The sequence below is a fragment of the Castanea sativa genome, chromosome 1 (assembly GCF_040712315.1).
Source record: "Castanea sativa cultivar Marrone di Chiusa Pesio chromosome 1, ASM4071231v1".
Lineage (NCBI taxonomy): Eukaryota > Viridiplantae > Streptophyta > Magnoliopsida > Fagales > Fagaceae > Castanea > Castanea sativa.
This window is the reverse complement of record NC_134013.1, coordinates 36,172,622-36,198,016: the sequence shown is the minus strand read 5'-3', so window position 1 is coordinate 36,198,016 and position 25,395 is coordinate 36,172,622. Positions and strand designations below refer to the sequence as shown.

The 25,395-nt window shown below is 33.2% G+C and overlaps 3 pseudogenes; 1 reads left to right on the top strand and 2 right to left on the bottom strand.

Moving 5' to 3' along the window:
• Window positions 1-5,290: 5,290 nt before the first annotated feature.
• Window positions 5,291-6,667, bottom strand: LOC142610126 (uncharacterized; annotated as a pseudogene).
• Window positions 6,668-8,587: 1,920 nt separating this feature from the next.
• Window positions 8,588-12,054, bottom strand: LOC142631085 (L10-interacting MYB domain-containing protein-like; annotated as a pseudogene).
• Window positions 12,055-17,991: 5,937 nt separating this feature from the next.
• On the top strand, window positions 17,992-22,531 carry LOC142643668 (cytochrome P450 736A117-like; annotated as a pseudogene).
• The last annotated feature ends 2,864 nt before the right edge of the window (window positions 22,532-25,395 follow it).

Sequence of the window (25,395 nt, the reverse complement as noted above, 5' to 3'; positions counted from 1 at the left end):
ACTTCATGCAAACGCATGAATGCATTTAAAATTAAATAAAATTTTTATTATAAAAATATAAATAATTAGTCAAATTAATTTTTTTAAAGCATGTAACAAATGCATTCATGCATACATATAGATACATTTAAAATTAAACATAATTTTTATCATAAAATATAGATAATTAGTCAAATTAATTTTTTAAAAGTAAACATAATTAGTCATATATTAAAATTCTTATCTAAATTTAATACTTCTTATGATTTTTTTTTCTTCTAATTTTTAATAAGATAGAACGTGGAGTGATTTTTGTTATGTAGTGATTTTTATTTTATTTATTTTTTGAGAAACATGTGGTGATTTTTATTAAGTAAATGTGATTGTTTTTTTTAAAATTTTTTTTATAGTTTATTAATATTAGATTTTTAGTGTTTTGCATTCATTAACACACTTGACACAAAGATTAAAAAACTTAAGTAGACACATGGTACAATCTTAAGTGGATAATTATAGTACAGTTCCTACATAAATTTAAACACATGGTGCAAAATTGGATTATAATTTCAAATTCTAATTCAATTTTCTCTAAGTTTTACCTATTAATATATACTAGCTGTTGAGATTTAAAAATCAGCACTTCTTCACTTGTTTTTTGGACAGATTCGCATGACTTTAACACTTGATCTTGAAACCTTATTCCTTAAAGTATTAAACACATTTTAGATCTACCCAATTACAAGTAAAGTGCGTTTTGTCAAAGGATTAGCCAATACATGATAACATATGTTCCTAACATGAGTCATATAAGTTCTAACAGTAATTAGTTGGTAGCAACTTGAATTGTATAATTGGTTAATTTAACTAGTTGATTAATTTCCCTTAAAATCAATAAAAGGGTTCTAAATTTCTTTTCAGACCTCATAATTGGTCTTTCAAGTCTTCTTTTAAAGTCTAATTAACAATACAAAGATATTATACGGATAAATTAAACAATTAGATTAGGTTGTTGGTCTCTTTCCATGCATTTAAAACAAAGAGATGTAAAGATAGCATCCTTGCCTACAAAAATATTTTACAGATAAAAAAACAATTAGATATTACGCTCTCTCCATTTAGGCCCCTCTACTCTGGGTGTGAAATGAATAAGCATACAAATTGCATCCCCGAACAAAAACATCAATGTCATCATTGTAACCCTATATATATGCATGGATATACTTAAAGATATGCAATAAAATGCATATAATTCATATATATATATAATTTAAATTATATTGTTAGTCATTTTTATATTTTGTTAACTCTTTAAAAATTTTTGTAAGGGTATTATTAGGTATAAAATGTAAATTGTCTGTGTTTTTTTTTTTTTTAATTATTGTGAAACATTTTTTTTAACGATTCATTTATTCTAGACTTTTTTGGTTTTTGTACTTAATAACTCACTTAGATGAATATTTATGATGTAGTCCCACATTTGATTCTAAAATTAAGAAATAAAACTCTTTAAGAATAAATGATTTAGGACATATGGCGCAAAATTGGAATTTTAATTTGAGTTTGTTTCAGCTTTAGCTATTAATATATATACATATACATATACATACATACATATATATATATATATATATATATATATATATATATATAGATGACTTATAAATTTGAATTTGTTTTAGTTATATGATTATGTTTTTTATGGTTTATTATATGGACTCATCGTTTTCTACAATAAATTAATTAATTTGGCACAAAAATTTAGATTAGATGGAACATATGGTGCAAAATTAAACTCTAATTGAAACTAATTTTTTACATTAAATTAACTCACTTGGTACAAAATTCTAAAATTTATATTAGATACATGGTGCAAAATTAGACTCTAATTAAATTCCGATTTGAAGCTTAATTGAATTTTCTCTTTACTTTACCTATTATATATATATATATATATATATATAGAGAGAGAGAGAGAGAGAGAGAGAGAGAGAGATTCTTATGGCCTTCAAATCTTAGTTAAAATTTCTGCATATCTGTAAAAAAATAATTTTTTTTTATTTATAAAATAGCATTTTTACAAAAAAGTCTAAGACTTTACATTCATTAAATAATAATGAACATAAAAGTATCCTAATAATTATCTCAAAAATTAAAGGTAAAGCAAAGAATTTTTTTTTCTCCTTCATATAAATGATAGTTGATTAAAGATACTGAAAAATATCAAATCCGTTTTGCTAACCCATGCCCTAGTAAGTCGAAATTTAATATATACATTTTTTCGTAGTACACATTAAGTTTTAAAGTTTAATTTGTATATTGAGTTGTATTTATTGTACTATTGGAATATAGTATATATAAAGAAAAAAAAAACCTTAATCGCCAGATTTTTTATTTTGTGCCCCAAGAACAAATTCCTAAATCCACCACTACCTCGGACGAAGCATATATATATATATGAAAGGTTAGATTAAAAAAATTGATTTTCTTATAAGGTTTTGTAATAAAATATAAGATGATCTTTTAAAGAATTATTTGATTTTTTATATTGAAAGTGAAATTGTTGCAACATTTAGTATAGAGTCAACCATAAATAAAATTTTTATTTATTTAGGAGAATGTCAAATTTCATTTTGAAATATCACAATCAATTAGTAGAAATATGTTAAGAAATAATCATTTTATATCTTTTCTTTTTTTAGATTTTGTTATTATTGAGTAGATGCTAGTGTTATCTTTCATTTATTAGTTTTTTTTAGGTGAGTATATTTTTTTTTAGTTTTGAATGCTCTTTTCTTTTCCCCTGCTTCCCCCCTCCCCTAAAGAAAAACACGGGTTTACTAATTGATATGAGACTAAATGTCAAAACACTGCATTCAACAGTTTGTAAAATTTTTTTATAAAATAGTTTGTATCTCAAGTATTATTTTTTCTCTATTATGCAATTGTTCTAAATTTGCAGGTTTTTATACAGAAGAAGCAGCTGTTCTTTTTGTTGATTTCACGATGATACTAATAGTAAGGGTTATTAAACCTGGGTTTAATAAAACTATATGAGACTCAAAACACACTAAACTACACAACTGTCTCTTTGACAGTCCAAATCCTTGTATGGATTTTTGTGTGGATTTAAACTGTAAAAACGTTATGTAGGCACGTGTTGAATCGCATATCAAACATGTATTAAAGTCGATCTAGGATATATATAATTATATATAGACAATTACGGAAAACTCCAATTTTGACTAACCACAGTTTTGGAGTTTAGGATAGATTTTAGCGTGTTTTCTAATGGTACCTACCTACTATTGACTGACGTTCAACCTTAATTTGTTTATTAGCTAGCCAAATATGATGACATAAGATTGTTATACGCAAGAAAGAAGCATTGGTGTGCAAGTGGGTTTCAATTATAAGAAAACAAATACTAGTATACTCATGGGCGGCTTAATGTATTTGATAGTGTAAGGTGAAAACTGAAATTAAGGCTTTATATATTTAAATAATTTTAAAAAAATTAAATATTACTTAGATTTTATTATCTTGTTTTAGATGCAAAATTACTACTAATTAATATGAACAATGTTAATTTTTTTGAAAGTCTATAGACAAAAAATTTGATAAAACTTTTCAAACCTGTTGATGTGGCAGATTGATAGTGGTAAGTAAAAAAATGATGTTAGTGATGGACTTAGAGAAAAATTAGTAAAAGTTTGTCAATTCAACTTGTGAAAAATGTTGTGAATTTTTTTTTTCTATTGCTCTTTTTTTTTTTATTATAGAAATGCTACATTCATAATATATTCATAATAAATCCTAGGTGCTAATTTGTTACTGATTTTAATTTGAACTCATCACTAACACTAATTTTTTGCCATTAATAATACCCTGTAACAACCTACCAATTATGATTTATTCTGAAAGTGTTGTGAAAAATGTTGTAGACGTAAAATTTTTTTTTATTTGATAAAAAAATATTATTTTATTTATTGGCTAATATTTGGATTTAATTAATATTATTATAATATTTTAAAAAATCCTATTAGTTAAAATTTGGGGCATTTTTTTCTACTTGAGGCCTTAGGCCGCATCAGTTGCTTCACATGTAGAGCTGGCCCTGAGTATACGGCCGACTCCATTTTCTATTTTTGTTTTGGCTATAAATCACGTGAAGTAGAACATGCATCCTATAAACTAGCAAGTGAATGTAATTTCATGGAACAAACGTCTGTCTTAAGATATAGGACATAGATATAGCTCTAGCCATGAATCCATCTTTTACTTTCCTATTTTACTATGTTTCTTATTTTTCTTAGCTATTTTACTTGTTGGAGGGAGAAAAAAACCTTGAGGAGTTTCTTTAAATAATTAAAATAAAGATATTTTGACTGAAAAGACCTAAACCCAATTAGTATGTGCTTAATTATGTTATATTAACTATTTATTCTTCTGTGAGTTCCAGTTAGTTTAAGAGATAAAGTTTTTAATGGTTGAATAAGAAATCTGGAGTTCAATTACTGCTTACACCAAAAACCGACTCATCCATGTATACCCAACATTATTTTATTGATTATACATGTAGGATTCTTGCGAACTTGAAGAAAAAACAGGTACACTACATCGCTTGTATAAAGAGCCAAGGCCATATGCTGAGAGATGATCAATGTGTGAGTATCAAAGATGATCAAGTTCTCGAATTAAAAGTTGATTAGTAAAATAGTATCAAATCATCAAATAGCCTTTATGTCATAAGAAACGTCATCTTATTTTATATAGGGCTTGTTTGGATAAGCTGTTTTAAAATGTGCGTTTTAAAAATTAGCGTTTTTAAAACATGCGTTTTGAAAACTCCATTTTAAAAATCATAGATAAGTGCTTGGTTAAAATGTGAAAATATGGGTTTTCTATTTTTAAAGCCATATTAAGCGTTTAGATAAGCTGTTTTAAAAATAGTTGTTTTGAGTGTAAATTCCTAAAAAGGACTTAACTATTTTTTGAAGGATATATTGTCATTTTTCCTGTGATCAGTGTTCTTTTATTATTGAAAATATGTAATTAAGCTTAACAATTAAATTAATAATAACAACAATAATGATGTTTTTGTTGTTGAAATTCATGGAGAGAAGTTTATCAAATTTAAAATATTAAAAATAACTCATCAAGAAAAAGATATTAAAATGATTAGGAAAATAATTATATTGAAATGTTAATTGCCAACAATATCAATACTAGACAATTCATTATAATAAAAAAAAATTTCTTATCCGAAAAATTAAAAACCAAAACACCAAAACAGAAATAATAAAAATATTGTTTACAACCCACAAATGGATCGAGCTATTTTGTCACGAACAAATTTCATCTCCTCATCTTGTATATTTTCAACGTTTGCTTGTCTGCTACTACCTTCTCTACTACTATTGCTTCTTGGTCTGTCCAAGTCATGTTCATCCCAATTGAATCCCTCATCTTCCCTATCATGTTTTCTAATAAAATTATGCAAAACACAAGTAGCAGCTATAATGTTTCTTTGGTGCTTAATGTCATAAGGTGGCATTTGCTTCAAAATTTTCCATTTATTCTTCCACACTCCAAAAGTTCGTTCAATTGCACTTCTAAGTGATGAGTGAACATAATTAAATCTCTCTTCTATGTGATTCCCTCGACCAGCTCGTCGAAAATCTGAAAGATGATACCTCTGTCCCTTATAAGGTGGTAAATATCCTTTCCTTAAGGGGTATCCAGCATCAACTAAATAATATTTTCCTAGTAAAAAAAAAAAATGTAAGATGTACATAAATAATATCCTTCATACGTATTTAATATATAAAAATTTTATATACCTGGTGGTGGTTTTGGAAAGTTGACAGATTGTCGACGGATAGCATCTAAGAAAATACGTGTATCATGTGCGGCACCCTCCCATCCAGCCATAACAAATGTGAAAAGTAAATCAAAATCGCATGCTGCCATCACATTAAAAAATGTCACACCCTTTCTATTATAATATGGAGCTTTCTTGTCGTCTCCAACAATAACTTGGATATGTGTACCGTCAATGGCACCAATGCAGTCCTAAAATAGAATATAAATTTTAGTGTCTTAGAAAATAATCCTAACAAATATTAGAAACAAATTAGAATTTATGAAATAAATACCTGAAAGTGTGGCATGTACAATGGATTCTTCTGTATATGTCTTGGAACTACATTAAATGTAGGGTCAGAAGGCTTGAAGATATCCATTGACATTATGTTAAGGCATTTCAGAACTCTATGAAAATGTTTGTGTATAGTCTCACCAGAATGTTGGAATCTTTCTTGAACCATCCTATAACAAGCTTCTTGTCCAAGTATCATTAAACATATACCTACTGATTCTTCAAGCCTAATATGCCTTGTGTGCTGAAGTCCATATGTATGTTGTAAAACATTACACAATTGAAGGAAAACATGTGGCTTCATTCTAAACATTTCGTTTCATTACCTGTCAAACAATCCATCAATCACATATAGCCAGTTTGTTCAGAATCTCTACAAGGTTGTTTATCAATATATTTCATATAATATGTCACTGCAACATGACATCCAGCAACAGCAAGATCATATAATTCCTCATCATCATATTCATCGTTTTCCACATCATAAGAATAATCTTCATCACTATAATCAATATGATCATTGTAATCCATAGGAATATCACCTAAAATATTATAGCAATAAATTAGATAAATCATAATAAAGAAAATGAGTAAACATTTAAAATTATGTAACTGGATAAATCAAAATAAGTATCTACCATACAACAAAAGCCCACAAAAGTATCTACTTAATAGTCATGACTGCCCATAGTTAGTTTGTGACAAAAACTCCTAGGTAGACTCAAAGACAACTTATCTTAAGAGCACCTTATAGTGGATGTGTTCTTAAGTAAAAAGTACTTTAGGAGCACCTTATACAAAATGGCAATAATACTACTGTCAGAGCCTCCCAATAATAATACCTTATACAATAATCTCATATGTTACATTCTCCTCTTCATAATAGTCTTTATCATTCTCATTGTTAAGTCCCAAATGCTTCTCAACAGTCAAAGTCTGCTACTAGAAAAAAATGCCAACAGCTTACACTTAGAAAACATACCATCTTGGCCTTCAGCCATTGTTGTGCTCACCAGAACTTTCGTCTTGCTATGCTTTGCCTCAGGAAGTTAAAATATTCTATTCTATTGAATACTAACACAAATGATAGCTAAAAGAAACTAGAAAACTCATAGCTACAAGATTAAGTATACATCCTTTGTGTGTGTGTGTGTTTGTGGCCATAGTATGCTCCTTCAATGGCCTCTATCTCCATTCCATGAAAGCATCCCATTAAATTTATATTTTACTCACACAATTGAGAATCACTGAAACAATTGAGAACAATTGAGAATTTATTGGAAGCTTTGCTTGCAATGAAGCCACTGCTTTAGCAGGTATAGGTTAGCAAATCAAAGGAGAAGGGATTTAGTAATTGTCTGTCCAGTCATGGAATTCCATCATGTATCAAGTAAGCAAAACCAATTTTGGTAATTGAATTGTTGATTTTTTATATAATTTATATAAAAAAATACAGTCATTGTATTGTTACTTCATATAATATATCAAAACATTTTATAATAAATCGAAGAAGATGAGAGAAATGAAAATCAAGGATAGAACAAAAAAACTCAAGAAAAGATTGAGCATTGAGGTCTTGTTACTTAATGGGAAATTTATGACTATGTCTGCACATGGTTGAAAGCTGCACATTTATCTAGCAGAAATGAATCTCAAGGCACATTTTTAAAAGATAAACTGTATATATATTGTCAAATGATGGTTGGGAACACGCACAATTACAAATGGAGTTTATTAGAAACACTCCATTGTGGAGCACACTCTTAAATCAATATCGTATAAAATCTTGACACAAATAGTACTAAATTTTAAATTAAAATCTAAAACAAAAATCAGTACACTACAGGCTGTCCTCCTTTTTGGTTAGTAACACTAATTTAGTAATTTTGTGGAAGCTTGCTTTGAGTTCCTAACACAACCCAAAAGATATGAGCCCTAACGAAGCCAAAAGATGTAGGATGCTTGGTTTTTGTTTAAGTTATTTTAAACCCTGACATAGGGCATAAACCATGACAATTTTTCACTGGACCAAGGGATTGGTTTGTGAATGACACTACATTGTCGTAGATTACCATAGACATAAGCTAAGCGAAACTGTTTTCCAATATATTATGTTCTACTAAGGAAGAAGGGAAAGTGAGAAATCTATACTCTTCAGGGGCTGTATCAGCAGTACTCGTGAATAGTAATGCAAGAAAGATAATAAGAAAAGAGAAGAGAAAAGAAGAAAATGAACAATAAGGTCAGTGTGCCTTAATACTCAAAATGCTCAATATTTTTATTAATCAACTCAGTACAATACGATGCATAAGACTCTAGATCTTATCTTTTTTTAAGATAACTAGAATCCTACTATGACTAGTAAACAAACTCCTAATTAGACTAGTAAACTAAAATCCTAATAAGGTGATAAAACACCCTAACAGCCCAACAAGTTAAAACACCCTAACAACCACATTATTCAAAGGATAAAACAACAATAGAATGAAAAACATCTCTCTCTTCCATAAAACATTATTCAAAGGATAAAACATAAAACACCCTAAGTGCCAAAGTAGTGCCCTCCTAACAATCTTGCCTCCTCTTGCAGAAACTGAAGTTGTAAATACGGTTCTTCCATCACGACAAACATCTCTCTCTTCTCTCGTTTCTGAAAAATACGCGTTGCCATGAGGTAGAGTTCGGAACCCTTCTCAATGCCATCTAAGGTGCACACGCGTTCCATGACATTACGAATAGTACTGCTTGGCTCCACTGAAAAAACTGAGTTCCTTAACTCCACAACATCACAGATATGACTAAGCTGTTGTGTCAACTATAATGCCGTTCTTCCTTTCTTCCTTTTGCTCTGTGTGGATGATGGTAAAACTCGCTTCTTTCCTTTGTTTTGTGTTGGGTTAGGTGGTTGTGTGAGGTTAGGAGTCTCATCTTCATGAACGTTGTCATCATCATTTGGAGAAAACGAGTCAGCAGAAGTATCACCTAACCCCTCCTTAGGTGTCTCAAGATCATTAGGTAACACACCTGAAGTGGGGGCCCATGCTAAATCTCCTGTGGCCGCAATGTCCTTAAACATAATGTCTAATAAGTGAACATTCTCCAAACCTTTCTCTCGGAATTTTGCAGCTTCGGGAACCTCCTACAATTTTGAATATTTTCATTAATAACTCAAATAACATGGTTTATCTACTAATACAAAATATGTACAAGGGGTTACACAAAACATACCATTAGTTTTCTCTCCCACCACTCATCAGTTGCAGCTATTGTTCCTTTGGCTGCATTTCATCCCAATCCAGTTTCACTGCCCTTCAACTTATTCCAAAGTACCCAATCTTTCTTCAAACTATCCCATTTATGCTTATACTTCGCCCTAGGATATTCCTTTCCAGTTTTCTTTTCAAAAGTTGCTACAATATTTGCCCAACCCTTTTTACTAAAGTGGGTATTAGGTCGATTACCCTTAAATACCTCATCCACACAAGCTTCACAAAAGATAGTCGTTACTCTTGATAGCCATTGAACTCTAACATTTGAGTTATTTTGGGATTGTTTGGTGTCGGGATTTGAAGTATCCTTGTTCTTAACCATCTAAACAAAATATAGGTTTATTAATAACAATGTTCAACCAAATATGTAAAAATTCCAATGCTCTTACAAACAATACTCTGTTATAGGTAAAACAATTTCACACATAATAAACTAGCAATACATTTTAGTTCAGAATTAGTAAATGGTAGAACTAATCTTTGTTTTTAATTCTTTATTTGGCTGAATCGTAAAATTGAAAAGAAACAACAAAACAATAAACTAGCTGCCCAAAGCAAACAGCAGCAGCAACAATAGTGCCAAGTAAATAAATTAGCTGCCCAAAGCAAACAATTTCACACAATAATAATAATAATTATTTTTTTTGGAAGGGTTTATGTTTATGTACGCACATTCCATTCCTAATATGTGTTTATTTTGTAATCAACTTTTACATAGCTAAATCAAACCCAACTCAAATTCCAAGGGATAGTTTGGTATTTTGTAATCAACTCAACTTTTACACAGCTGTAATAAACTCACCTTAGATATTTTAAAGCATGGACCGAACAGATAGTTTTAGCCATTATGGACCAGATGCTAGAGTTCAAATCCAATTGTTTAAAAAAAATTACAAAAAATGGAAAGCATTTCTAGGAACTTTCTTGTTGATGTCAAACTAAGTCACCTGAGCTAAAATCAAAATCACATTGAATGATATGGTACCAGCCATGGAAAGGACAAAAAAAGAAGAGTCATGTCTATACAAATATCATTGACAAATGAATTAAAAAGTGAAAATAGCTGAAATTATACTAGCAATTATATGTGCAAAATCTATCTAGCACTCCCGTATTTGAAATTTCCATGAAAGAGAAGCATTTAAAGGACCTAAAAATAATGAATAACAAATAATGACATCATTTAGCAAACTCTAATATTTGGGACCAGAGGTTATTGTTGATGGTACAACTTTTCTTTGGGACTAGGAGGCAGGGGTGGGAGTTTTTCAGGGGAAACCAAACAACAATGCCATGGCAATGTTAGTAGTTATTGATAGAAGTCTTTTTGTAAAGTATAACAATTTACATGAACACAGTCACTTCCTTTAATTGTGAAGTTGTTTTCTGTGTGTCCCTTGCCCGTTTGGTAAAACAGTTTCAAACCACACTTTTTCAAAGTACAATTTTTTAAATTCTGGTTTTTTCAAGGTACAATTTTTCAAGTTACCTAGTTTTCAAAAAAGCTAAAAATTAAGCTGTTCAAACAGTCTATGAACTTATCTCTTTGTTTAAGTAGTTAGTAGGTATGAACAGTCTATTTGAAAATTAAGTCTTTCAAATATATCATCTGCATCATAGAAAGCTTGTCTCTTTGTTAATTTTCTTACTTCAATTCTTTTATGCCTCACCCCTATAATAAATTTCCAGTGATTCTATATACAGTGGAAAGCCCCTCTAAATTAATCCTAGTTAATTTTATACAATTGGCCACTTTATATTTCTGGTCACACAAGCCATGTTTTCATAAGGGTTCTGCTATATCTGAGTTTTGACAATCATGGTGATAGTCCTCTATATAGTGTATATATATATATATATATATATATATATATATATATATATATATATATATATATAATATGAGTTTCATCCTTCACATATTTTGGTCTTCAATTTGCTATTTCCTATTACCAAAAGTTTGTTTCATTTAATGATAAACATATTAATAGCTCTACAACCAATGACAAGAAGGAACTAAGTAAGAAAGAGATTGTTTGAGAGAAACAAAACGACAAGGCAATGAGAATTAAGAAGAGAAGGCTTACTAGCACGAAAAAGCTGTGGAAAAGAAACAACAATCTTTGTTTTTTTTTTCTTCACAATCAATCTTTGTTTTTTATTCTTTATTTGGCTGAATTGTAAAATTGAAAAGAAACAACAAAACAATAACCCAAAGCAAACAGCAGCAGCAACAATAGTGCCAAGTAAATAAACTAGTTGCCCAAAGCAAACAATTTCACACAATAAACTATCTGAATTTTTTTTTCTTCACAACCAGTAAATAAACAGCAACAACAACAACAACCTGTAATATTCTTCAAACCCATATACTTTTCAACAAGAAAAAACGAATCCCATCCAATCCAAATGGTTTTGATCACACTCATCTGTCTGAAATTGTTTTAAAAACGTCACAAGTAGTAAAGAAACAACAGCAACAACAACAAATCACTTAGACTTGTAAGTTCTAATATTTTAAGTTTATTTAGTCATCTAAACTAACATGCAAAGCCCAAATCAATATAATTATTTCAGAGATGGGTAATGGAGAATGTTTACCTAGAAATCGTGATGTAGAACAATGACAGCAATTGGAGAGAGCAACTGAGCAATAGCAGAGAAGAAATCAGTGAAAATCATGAAATTGATGAGGAGAGAACAAGACTGATGAGATATGAAAATGTTTACCTGGAAATCGTGATGCAGAACAACGACAGCAATCGGAGAGAGCAACTGAGCAAAAACAGAGAAGAAAGAAGTGAATAGGGAGCATATGACGAGGAGAGAACCAAGACTGATGAGATATACATATATATGGAGAAATGATAGGCTGGGATTTCGGTAAAAATTTCCTAAATTGCGTGAAACAATTAGTGGTTTTCCAATCGTCCCAACCGCGCAATGCTGAAAAAGCAGTAGAAAATTTCATTTTCAGAATCGCGAAAATCTGCGGAATTGAAAACGCAATCCCACAAATATTGCCTAGCCAAACACAATCCTAAAATCGCGATTCACGAAATTGCCGTTCTGTGTAGTGTAAACGCCTAAACAAACGGGCCCATAATCAATATAGCTGAACGAATATGGACTAGCCAGTGTATAATTTCTTTTAATTAATGAAAATTAACTTTTCAAAAAATTAACTTGAAATGTATTGTGTATGATGTATAAGATTATTGGTGAAGGTTTTTTAATATATACAATCTAATAGTAAAGGAGATGTAATTGGAATTGCAACTAAAGGCAATGAGTTCAAACAAGAAACAGTTATGGAGGAAAAGGGATTTGAGAGAGAGTTTTATCAAATTGGAAAATACTTTGCTTGAATGAATAATCTCATAGTTACAAAGTATATAAACTATCTATTTCTTGACACTCAACAACTGAATAAAATATCTAAATCACCTTTAACAACCATAACAAACTTTCCCGCTTTTACACTAATAGAATCTGAGTTATAACTTTGAAACCCAACGGCTTCTTGAGGAACGATACCGTTTATCAATCTTGGCTTTGTCACTTAACAAAACTTTACCGTTTAGGAAGAGCTGCATACACATGAGAAGATTAAGAGGAATGACATCGTTTTAGCTTCTTGTTTGTGGACTAGGTGAAACGTTGTCGTTTATCTCTTCTAGTTTAACATCCCTTCTCAAACGAATGGGGGATGAAACCGCCATAAGTTTTCTTTTGAGTAATAGAAACAATAGTGAAGACAAATGTTTGGTGAAGATATTTGCAAAATCATCTTTTCCAGAGATAAATCAGACACAAAAATCACAACACATAGCCTTCTCATGAACATAATGAAAATCAACCTCGATGTGTTTCCTCCTAGCATGAAAAACTGGATTGGAGGCTAAGGCAATGGCAGAGACATTATCGCACCAAAGAATAGGCACATGAGAAAGAAATAGACAAAGCTTTTTGAATAAAATTTGTAGCCAAGCCAATTCAACTACTGTAGTGGCCAGTGCATGATACTCGGCCTCAGTCGAGGAGCGAGCAACAGTGGTTTGCATCTTAAAAGACCAAGAAATAGGATTAGAGCCCAAAAAAACAAAGAACCTTGTGGTGGGCTTTTTGTTTGAGAGGTCCCTAGTCTAATCAGCATTAGTGAAGGTTGACAGAGTAAGAAGGCTTGGGGAGAAGTGAATAACATGGGTGCAAGAACCTCGAATGTATCTGAGAACCCTCTTGGCAGCCTCTAAGTGAGTAGTTGTGGGAGTATGCATAAACTAACATAATTAATGAACACTAAAGGCTAAGTCAAGCCAAGCGAATGTCGATATTGCAAAGCCCTAACTATGCTTCTGCATTCAGTTGGATTAGAAAGTACAATACTACTATAAGAAGTAAGTCTGGAAGAAGGATATGAAAGTGTTTTGGTGGGTTTAACATTATCCACATGATAACAATGAAGAATATCCAAGGCATACTTGGTTTGAGATAAAGACCATATTTGGTAGGAGTGATTTGGATGCCAAGGAAGTAGTGTAGAGAACCAAGATCCTTTAGATCAAAGGTGTGACTAAGAGCTTGGATAAGATTGGAAATGTGGGAAAAACTATTGCCTGTGATAATAATATCATCAACATAAACTAAAAGGTAAATGATGGTATGAGAAAAGTGATAAATGAAGAGAGAAGAATCTGCCAAGGATGCTATGAAACCTAGATGGAGCAACTGAGAAGTGAACCTATCAAACCAAACCCTTGGAGCTTGCTTTAAGCCATACAAAGATTTTTGTAACTTGCAGACATAATGAGGATGATCGGCGTCAATATAACTAGGGGATTGCTACATATAGACATTTTCCTTGGGATAACCATGAATAAATGCATTAGATACATCCAACTACCACATGGACCAATTATAGCTCACTGCAATTACTAGAACCAACTTGACTGTAGCTAGTTTAACTGTTGGACTAAATGTCTCAGTATAATCAATACCAAGCTGTTGATGGAACCCTTTACCCACAAGCCTAGCTTTGTATTTGGAGATAGAGCCATCACTATTAAGCTTTATAGTTTATAGACCTATTTGCAGCTTACTAAGTTCACATTAGAAGGTAGAGGGACAAGTGACCAGGTTTGTTGTTTTTGCAAGGCTTCAAACTCAGCATCCATGGCTTTACACTATTGAGGGTGCTGAGAGGTTATTTTATAGGTAGGTGGTTTAGTGTATGTGTAGTCAAGTGTAGCTTTGTAGCAAAGCTTTGATTTGGAAATTCCACTTTTGGATCTAGTTTGCATAGGATATTGATTAGACATAGGTAAGGGTTAGGAAGGTAATGTAGTAGGTAACGTAGGTGATGATGTGATTGGGGATGTAGGATGTGAGGTAGAAGGTGATGCATGAACGGATGGAGGTGCAAAAGAGGATGGTTGTGGTGATTCATATTGTACTTGGACATTAGAGATAGTAAAGGAAGAAGGAGAAGCAGAAGAATGATGATTTGACAAAGACCTTAAGTTGAGACAAATCAGGTGAATGATGAAAAATTATGAACCAAGGAGAGGTAAATTGTAAAATTATAGTAGGTAGAAGATTAATGAGATAGGGGGCAATTTGAACAACAAATGTCTAGTAGGAACACGGTAAGGCAACTTGAGATAGAAGGGTTATTATGGTTTCTATGAGATGTATATGATTCCTCTCCACTAACCATTATGTCGTGGAGTACAAGGGCATGAAATCTAGTGCATAATTCCATTTGATGACAAAAGAGACTCAAAAGCTTTTGAAGTCTACTCCCCCCTCTCCCATTGATCTAAGAACTTAAATTTTAGTTGAGAATTGAGTCTTAACTATAGCTTTGAAAAACAATAATTTGTCATTAACTTCAGATTTATTGACAAGCATATACATTCCTGTAAAATGATTTATGAATAGAACATAATACTTGAATCCATTTATTGAATTTACAGGTGCTTTGGACCCCAAAGGTCTGTATGTACAAGTTCAAAAGGGGAATGAGCAATAAACTGCGAGTGTGTGAACGGCAGTTTATGCATTTTGCCATGAAGACAATGTATACAAGATGTAGCAAAGTTTGTACACTGATTATTTGCAAGAAACTTAAAACGGGGAAAAAGAACTTTAAGAACTTGGTTTTATGGGTGACCAAGTTTGTTATGCCAAAGATACTAGCTTGATGAAGTGGAGACTGTGTTGCAAAGTTTAGGTGAAAAAGTAAGCTTAGAAGCTTTGTGAGGATAGATTGGGTAGACACTTTGTTCACTCTTGCATTGGTAAAGAACATTCCCCATGGCCAAGGCCAGGATAGAGATTATGTTTTCATCAAAATGGCACCAACATTGATTATTATGACAAATTTTGTGCACAGATGCTAGATTAGAAGCTATGGATGGAACTCTAAGAACATTGTTTAAATGCAATGTAGAATGATGAGAAAGAAAAGTGATATTACCTATATGAGTAATTGGTAAGTGTTGACCATTGCCAGTAGTAAGGTGATCTTGACTAGTGTAGGGCTTAGGAAAAGGAAGATTAGTGAGGTTGGGAGTGACATGGTCAGTTGCAGTTTATGCATTTTGCCATGAAGACATTGTATATAAGAAGAAGCAAAGTTTGTACACTGATTATTTGCAACAAACTTAAAACTTGGAAAAATAACTTTAAGAACTTGGTTTTGTGGGTGACCAAGTTTGTATGCCAAAGGTACTAGCTTGATGAAGTGGAAACTGTGTTGCAAAGTTTAGGTGAAAAAGAATGCTTAGAAGCTTTGTGAGGATATATTGGGTAGACATTTTGTTCACTCTTGCCCTAGTAACGAACATTCCCTGTTGCCAAGGCTTGAATAGAGATTATGTTTTCATCAAAATGGCACCAACATTGATTATCTTGACAAATTTTGTGCACAGATGCTAGATTAGAAGTTATGAATGGAACTTTAAGAACATTGTTTAGATGCAATGTAGAATGATGAGATGGAAAAATGATATTACCTATATGAGTAATTGGTAAGTGTTAACCATTGCTAACAGTAAGTTAATCTTGACCAGTGTAGGGCTTAGGAAAAGGAAGATTAGTAAGGTTGGGAGTGACATGGTTAGTTGTAGAACTGTTTGCAAGCTAGGGTTGATCTTGGATGATAATTGAGTTAGATGCTGTAGCCATAGTTGCCAATTTTGTGGGTGAATGCTTTCCTTGATAAGCATCATCCATACAATGATATCAATCCAAAGCTAGGTGACCAATCCTATCCCAAATCTAGCATGTAGGTTCTTAGATCTAGGAATTGAAGTTTGATTTGGATTCTATATGACTAAATTGATTAAAAGATGGAGATTGTGAAGTGGAACATTTTCCTCCTCTTTTGTTATTACTTGGCCTCTATTTTTACCAAAAGACTGATTGTAGTTGTATTAACTGTCATAGCAAAGGTCTTCTAAACATCAAGAGAGTCATTCATTGATTCCTCTTCTGCATTTAGCATTATAGTAAGCTCATCAAAGCTTAACTATGTGCTTCTAGTGTGAATTTCAGACCTAAAGGCATTGAACTCCTTTGGGAGGCCTTTTAATTGAAAAATGCAACAATTCTTCATCATCCAAGATCATGCCAACAACCATTAGTTTATCCTTTAGGACTTTAATCTTTTGTCGATAGGTATTTACAAAATCAGACCCTTTTTGAATATTATAAAGTTCTCCTTTGAGATTCATAATATGAGATCAAGAAATAGAAGAGAAATGGTTCTTAAGAGCCTTCCACACCTCCATTGCTGAGTGACATCCCACTATTAGAGCAAGAATTGAAAGTGTAAGAGTGCAACTGATGAATTTTTAGATCTCATTTCACCTTCAACCATTTTCGGGACACCACACTCGAAGAGAGAGAGAAAGCTCAAGCACACTCCTCACACAGTCCAAAACCCATTTCCAAGCTCACCTTAGCCAAGCTCCGGCTAGCCTAGCCAAGCTCCGGCCAGCCCAGATCGTGCCGCCATCACCGCCTCCCCCACCGCCCAGATCACGTTGCCCTATTGCCCTGATCACACGCTGGCCAAGCTTCTTCTTTTTTCTCTCTTTTTCCTCATCCCTTCTTCTCTCTCTTGCTTAACGTCGCCAATCTGGCCGCCATCGACCACCAGCCCACTCCACTCCACCCCGAAACCCACCCGATTTGGTCGCTGCCGCCTCCATCCACTCCGATCCTCTCTTTCCCGATCTATCTCTCTTTCCTTCAATCTCTCACTCTTTCTTCCTCCTCTTACCGAGTTTGTGAATAAAATGTTTTTATTTTGATTTTTGGTTGTGTTAAGTGTATATTTTGAAATTTTTTGTTATAAAATTTGTTTGAAAGCTGAGAAAATGGTTGAGAAAATGTGAAAAATTTGTAGGAAAATAGCATTTTCAGAATGTTACCAAACACCGGAAATCATTTTCTGGACTATTTTTTCATTTTCCTTACGGGAATTCACTTTCCCCTATATTCATGTTACACTCGGAATTCGAATTACATAGAGCCAAACACAGCTTTAAACATATTCTTGCCCGTAAAATTGAGAAGAAAATGTCACACTTCGTGCAATTTTTAGGGCCAAAAGTAACATCCTTGTTTCTGCATCCCTTTGTTTTATGCATCTTGGCCTTCATCTTCATTCTTCCGTTCAAATGGTTCCCCACCCTTTCAAAAAAAAAAAAAAAAAACTCACCACCTTCACCACCAAAGCTCCCAATAATTGGAAACCTTCACCAAATCGGCTTGTAGCCTCACCGCTTACTCCGAGCCATAGCTCAACACCATGGCCCTCTCATGCTGCTTCACTTCGGCAGTGTACCAACTCTTGCTGTCTCTTCAGCTAATACTACCCAAGAGATCATGAAGACACACGATCTCATCTTTGTGATCAAGCATGTTCGAGAAACTATCATACAATTACAAAGGTGTGTCATTGGCCCCCTATGGTGAGTATTGGAGGCAAATGAAAAGCATACTTATGCTACATCTTTTGAGTCGCAAAAGGGTTCAGTCCTTTCGTCCTGTGAGAGAAGAGGAACTTTCTTTATTGGTAGAGAAAATCAAACAATCTTGTTTTTCAACTGTGAATCTAAGCAAAGTGTTGCCAAAACTTACTAATGATATAATATGTAGGGTTACCTTGGGAAGGAGGTATGATGGAGGGGAAGGTGGGAGGAAGTTTAAGAAGCTTATAGAAGATTTAGTAGAGTTGCTAGGTATTATCAACGTGGGGGACTATATTCCATGGCTAGCTTGGGTGAGCCATGTCAATGGCTTGGACGCTAAAGCAGAGAAAGTGGCTAAACAATTTGATGATTTTTTAGAAGAAGTAATGGAAGAGCACATAAGTTGTAAAAAGAAAGGGAGTTATGGCCATGTCATTAGTTTAGACAACGAAGAGCAGAAGGACCTTGTAGACATTTTGCTTTGGATTCAAAGGGAAAACGTGATTGGTTTCCCTATTGAGAGAGTAAGGGACTGTTTGGTTTTTTTTTTTTTCATCACTCATCACTCCTCACTCAATTTTCATCACTTATAACTCATTACTTATCACTCATCACTTATCACTTAAAATACCCCAATTTTCTAATACTACCCGTTTGGTTTTTGTTTTCACTTTGCATCACTCAAATTGTTTTCTACTGTTTTGTGGGACCCACTGCCTGACCCAATGTCATTTCCTTCTCTCTCTCTCTCTCTCTCTCTCTCTCTCTCTCTCTCTCTCTCTCTTTTCTTTTTCCCCTGCCTCTCATCTTTCATCTCTCTACCTCTTGCCCAACGTTTCTTTCTCTCTCCCACCACAGCCACCAAACCCACAGAAAAAAAAATCAACACCAGACCACCATCGGCACCAACGGCTCGTGGATTGGAGATCAAATTGCGTTGAGATTGGTTCGATGCTTGATTTGCGGTGGTAGATCAGAGATCAGATTGTGTTTTGGCCATTTTGGGTTGCATCTGGGTTGATGCTATGGGTGCTGCGATGACAGATCGGTGGTTGATATGTGGGTTGGTAGATCGGTTACTATGGTTGCATGTGGGTTAAGACTGTGATTTGTGGTTATCTTGGTGGTTGATTGTGCCATGGCGTCAGTGTCTTCGACGGTCTTTGACGGAGGTGGTGGTTGCGCAGATAATGCCGATGGGATTTGCGTCTTTGATGTTGGGGATTTTGTTGGCTTTGATGCTTTGTGGATTGGTGACTTTCTTCATTGGGTTTTTGTTGATGCCGTAGGTTCTGGGCTTGAAGGTGAAAAGGAAGAAAAAAAAAGATTGAAAAAATTGAAGAACAGAGAAAGAAGAAAGAAAAGCGGAGAAGAAAGGGGGGAAAAAAAAATCCAAGCCAACGGAGACTAGTGAAAGAAGAAGAAAAAAAAAAAGAAAAAAGAAAGAATTGAGCCAAGACCAAAAATATTATGTGATGAAGAACAAAAAAACAAAAAAAAAAAAGAAAGGAAGGAAGAACGAACTGACAAGAGCGAAAAGGAAGAAAAAAAAAAGAAAAGAAGAAAGAACAACGAAAGAACAGTGGAGAAGAAAGAAAAGGGTAGAAGAAAGAAAAAAAAAGGTCAAAAGTTGCGACTGACCCTAATTTGTGGGTCCCTCCATGTGTGTTTAATTACCAAAATGCCATTGAAAACTGAGTTTTGGAAACTGAAAATACCTAAAATGTGTTTTTAGTTTCCATAACTTATAACTCAAAAATCAGAAAATTTAGTGATGAAAATAAAAACTGGAAACGGAGTTATGAAAATCCAAACAAGCTTTTGAGTCATAGGTCCCACCATTTTTGAGTTATGAGTTATGAGTTATGGAAACAGAGTTATGAGTTATGTAAACTAGAAATCCAAACACCCCCTAAGCATCAAGGCTCTAATCAAGGTGATCATATCTCTCTCTCTCTCTTTATGTTTGTGTGTGCAAATGCTTTTGTGCATCGAAGTGCATGTCACTAACACCATTTTGACTTAGACCAACCATAAAACAAGTTTTACTTGACTCTATACAGACAAGAATCTCTGTAAGTTTTGGAAAAAAATTTAAAAAAAAAAAGAAGAAACTTTTGTGTGCCAGTGGGTTTCACTTAAGTTAGGTGTTAAATATTGTAGCCCTTACTTTAGTCAAATAATCTCTCAAGTGTAATGTTTTTGGCTCTTTTGATTTGCATAACTACTCCTATTTTGAGTCTATTATCAAGAGTGAGACATTTTTTTTTTTAATTTTTTGTGTGTATAGCTTTGCTTTTTCTTTTGGTTGGTAGTCTTTTATTCACCAAAAATAATAGGAATGACAATGGGTCGGGTTCGGGGCGGGTTTCTTTATACCCAAACTTGCCCTGCGGGTCCGCCCCCATTACCTGAATCCATCCCGTATAATAAACGGGTTTTTTTTAACCCCCAAAAATGCCCCATCTGGCCCTACGGGCCCCGCCCGTCATGCCCAACCCAAAATCACAAACACAAACACAAACATAAAAATCAAAAACACAAATTTCAAATTTATGATTTATGATTTTCCCTTTCAAAATCACAAACACTGACACAAATTAATCCTAACATAAACACAAACATAGAAATCACAAACACAAAAATTTCAGATTTATGATTATCCCTTTAAAAGTCACAAACACAAACACAAATCCTAACAAAAACACAAACTCACATGATTGAGACGAAATGAACCTAGAAAAAAAAAGAAAAAAAAAGATGGAGAACGAGGTGGAGACATATGGAGGAGGGAGCGAGGTTGTGGGGCTGAGCGAGGCAATGAGGGGGGCCGACGATGATGCATGGATGAGGGAGGGCTTGAGGGGTGTGGCTGGCGGTGAGGGAATGAATGGGGGTATGGCCAGTGGTGACGATGCAGGGATGAGAGTGAGAGTGACTAAGTGAGTGAAGGTGAGGGAAGGGGGCGGCTGGGCTGAGGCAGCGAGGCTGAAATGAGAGTGGGTGAGGAGAGTGAAGGGGGTGGGGGGCGACTGAGGAGAGTGAAGGGAGATGAAGGTTAAGGAAATTAGGTTTATATATATGTGTGTGTATGTATGTATGTATGTATGTATAGGTATTTTGGTAATTTTGCTTTCTAGCGGGTTGAGTCTGGTTTTGGGGCGGGTATCACTAAAACCCGCACTCGACTGAACTTGCTTTGGGTTTTATTTTAAAAATCTAGATCCAACCCTACTGTTTCATAAGTCAAGTAAAACTTGGCCCCTTAAGGTCAAGTCAGGCCAGGTACTCACGGGTCGGGTAAAATTTGCCATCTCTTAAAAATAATAAAAAAATGTGTTAAATATTAATGATTAAGAACGGCCAATGAAAGGATATTACTGAAAATATTAAATACTCTTATTCAACAAAAAGAAAAAAAAGATAGCCTTGACTGCAAAGGGGATTGTTTTGTTCTAAGAGGATATAGCATTTCACACTCTTTCTCATGCATATTCACAACTTACTTCAATGTTAACCATCTTTTGTTATAGGATGCATTCGTTGGTGGTACTGACACTACATACTCAGTATTAGAGTGGGCAATGACAGAGCTTTTAAGGCATCTAAGGACGATGAAGAAGGTGCAAAATGAAGTGAGAGGGATCACTAGCCATAAAAAAGGCATAACAGAGGATGAATTGGAAGAACTGCAATACTTAGACGCAGTAATCAAAGAGACTCTTCGTTTGCATCCTACCGTTCCACTATTATTTCCCCGAGAATCAAATAGAGATGTCCAAATACAAGGATATGACATTGCAGTTGGAACACAAGTTCTTATTAATGCATGGGCAATTGGAAGAGACCCTGGGTTATGGGACAATCCAGAGGAATATCAACCGGAAAGATTCTTGAATTCTACCATAAACTTTAAAGGACATGATTTCCAATTGATCCCATTTGGAGCTGGTAGGAGAGGTTGCCCTGGAATTTGCTTTGCCATAACCACTATTAAGTTTATTTTGGCAAATCTTTTGCACTACTTTGATTGGACATTGCCTAGTGGGGCAAGAGGAGAGAATTTGGACATGACTAAATCTATTGAAATATCCATTCATAGAAAATTTCCTCTAACTGTAGTTGCAACTCCATATTTTGGCTAGTATATATAGGCAATACATTTAGTATTTGAATAATTCTCAAAGTTTTTATTTGGCTAGCAAGAATCTACTATTGTTCAGTATGAAATTTTCTTTTTTCTTCACTCCATTTTGGTTGTTGAGAATGGAATTTGAAAATAAATAAAAGAGTAAAATACCTATTAAAAAAGAACATAATGATATTATGCTCAAATGCAACAAAGTTTTAGATTAAAAACAATTTTTAGATTAAAAATTTTTAAAAAAAAATATTTACTTATAATTTATCTGCAATTGGGGATGACTTGATATAGTTTGTAACCTAAGGCAATTAAGTTAAGTGGAACATTTTATATTTAAATGTCAATTTAGTTTATTATGAAAATTCAATCAATGAAAATGATATAAGTATATGACATATGATATAGGGCATCACCGATCATAATCCAAACAACCACACATAAGAGACAGTGATATGGTGAAGAAGTGGAAAACCCAAGGGGATCTATTCAAGGAAAACCTCCACTAAGATAAAATAACTTTTACAACCTTAAAAATAAAAAATAAAATAAAACAAACCTTTTCTTGGACTCTACAACATATAAACAACTTACAGTTAAAACCTTCTACTACTCCATAACATCAAAACTTTTCAACCATGTGGAAGTTTCATGGATGATGCACCCACGGTACTATCAAAACCTCCAACTGACTCCAATAAGCCGTTGAAGGTTTTCTTCACAACAGGTTTGTGATAGGTGTTATGGCTTCAATTTTTCACCAATTGATTTTTAGATCAACTTTGATGTCTATGGAATGGTGACTTTGAGAGATACATAATTAAAAAAAATCCTAAGTGCACAAACCATTCTAATCTCCCCTAAAATCTCTTTTTTAGGTCGACCTTAATGTGTCCTTATACAATCTAGCAAGTAGGGCACGAATTAGGGCTAAAACTTGACTTAATGGGTTTTCCATAATTTGGTTCCCTTAATTAGATAGGTTAGGTATGCTATCAAGGTATCTCGACTGATTGAGGTGGCTCAACATGTTGAGGTTGCTTTTAAGTGTATCGTAGTGATGATACTTTGTAGTTGTCAAACATTTAACATAACTCTATTATTAAGGTGCTTAAGTGTGATTACTAGTGATGATCTTTTGTTGTTAAATGTTTCACAATTCTCTGGTGCTTGTGATTACTAATAATACTTCAAAGTGCAGGATTGTCGTGAAGTAATAACTCGATAAGTCCGAGGTCGAATCCATAGGAAAAAGGGATTTGATTAGCAAACCACAGCTAAAATAATAAAGTTTAATTGAAGAGATTTTTGATGGTTTAGTAAAGTTAATTTAAATTGAGAGAAAATAACAATATATTAAGGCGCTAAGGTTTAGGGATTCACGCACAACACATATGTTGGTAGTCTTAACAAGCTTTATTTTATAACTCAACTAAAATTCATACGAAGGATGGTCCTAGTCGGATGATTTAACAATAAAAACTCAAGAATTAATTGTCTAAGGTAGTTTCATGAAATTGATTGATTTTAGGCAAAACAAAACTAGTGAATTAGTTCGCAGGAAATACTAAGCATTTAACGTGCCCGGAGTTTGCAATAAATCAAAGGATTATACAAATCTAAACACTTTACTAGATGAGTAAAAAAAATAAAAAACATAAAAACATAAGCATTAAAACTAATGAATAATTGTTAAAAACATACCCATAAACGGTTGGGTTTCACACATTGTTTTTACCAGGCTTTTAGCAAGCCATAACACAAATAAAAATATAAAAACTGTAAAGAAACTTTAAGAAAATCTAAATTATATTTTGCAGCAGCTCTCCCTTGAATTTTTCCCTAAAGAGCCTTTAAATAGGTCAAGGAATCCTATTACAAGTTGAATTACTGTTTGGAGAAAATTTCAGGTTTTTATGCTTTACTTAATCGATGTTTTTGGCCCATTTTAATTTCAGAATTCGGACTTTTGGTAAACTACAAAGTTGTAGCCCTTTAAGTTAACTTTCCAACCTAACTTGAATCATCTTGATTGGACATCTGAGCCAAAAGTTATAATCCAAATAATAATTAGTGTGCAGACTGGAATTCTAATCCAAATTGGACTTGGATTTGATGCAAATTTCCTTTGATTCTTTACTCCAATTGGACTCGAATTTAAATGGGTTGGCTTTCTTTGACTTCATCATGGCCCTTGTAAAAGTGAAGTCCATTAGCTTTCTACTTTGCACAAATCCACTTATTTAATTTCATTATTCTACAAAAGACAAATTCACGCATTAAAATTCAATTAAGCACAAAATTGATTATTCAGCATTATTCTAAAATCAACTATAAAATGCATGAATTAACTCAAAATAAGTATGATAATGCTTTCTAATAATGATATAAATATGCAAAATTAAGCCATTATCATTTACTACTTTCTAAATATTATAAATTACCTTAAATTCCAATTTTGACTTTGTTTTAGGTTTTCTTGAAGTGAAAAGAAAAGTCTACTCCTTATCCCAGAAGTAATTGATATTACTTGTCAAGGAGATAATATCTTATTCCTTGTCCACTAGGAAGTAGGAAATAGAGGTTAACGCCTTATATATAGTCAATACAATAAAGGGTTTGGTGGCTTTTATCTAAAAGTTCTCTCATATGAGGAGAGAAAAGACTTGGAAGAATGTTCTCCTAAAAATAAGAGAACACTCCTAGAAAGAGTTCTCTTATGTGAGTGGCTAAAAGTAGGCAGTTTGTCTGACCCTTTGAACTCTAGTTTCTTTTGTGTACTTTTAATTACCTTTATCGTTATTTATTCAAATCCTTTAGTTTTATTGTACAAAAGGTGGAATCAGAACTTTGCTATCACACATGTAG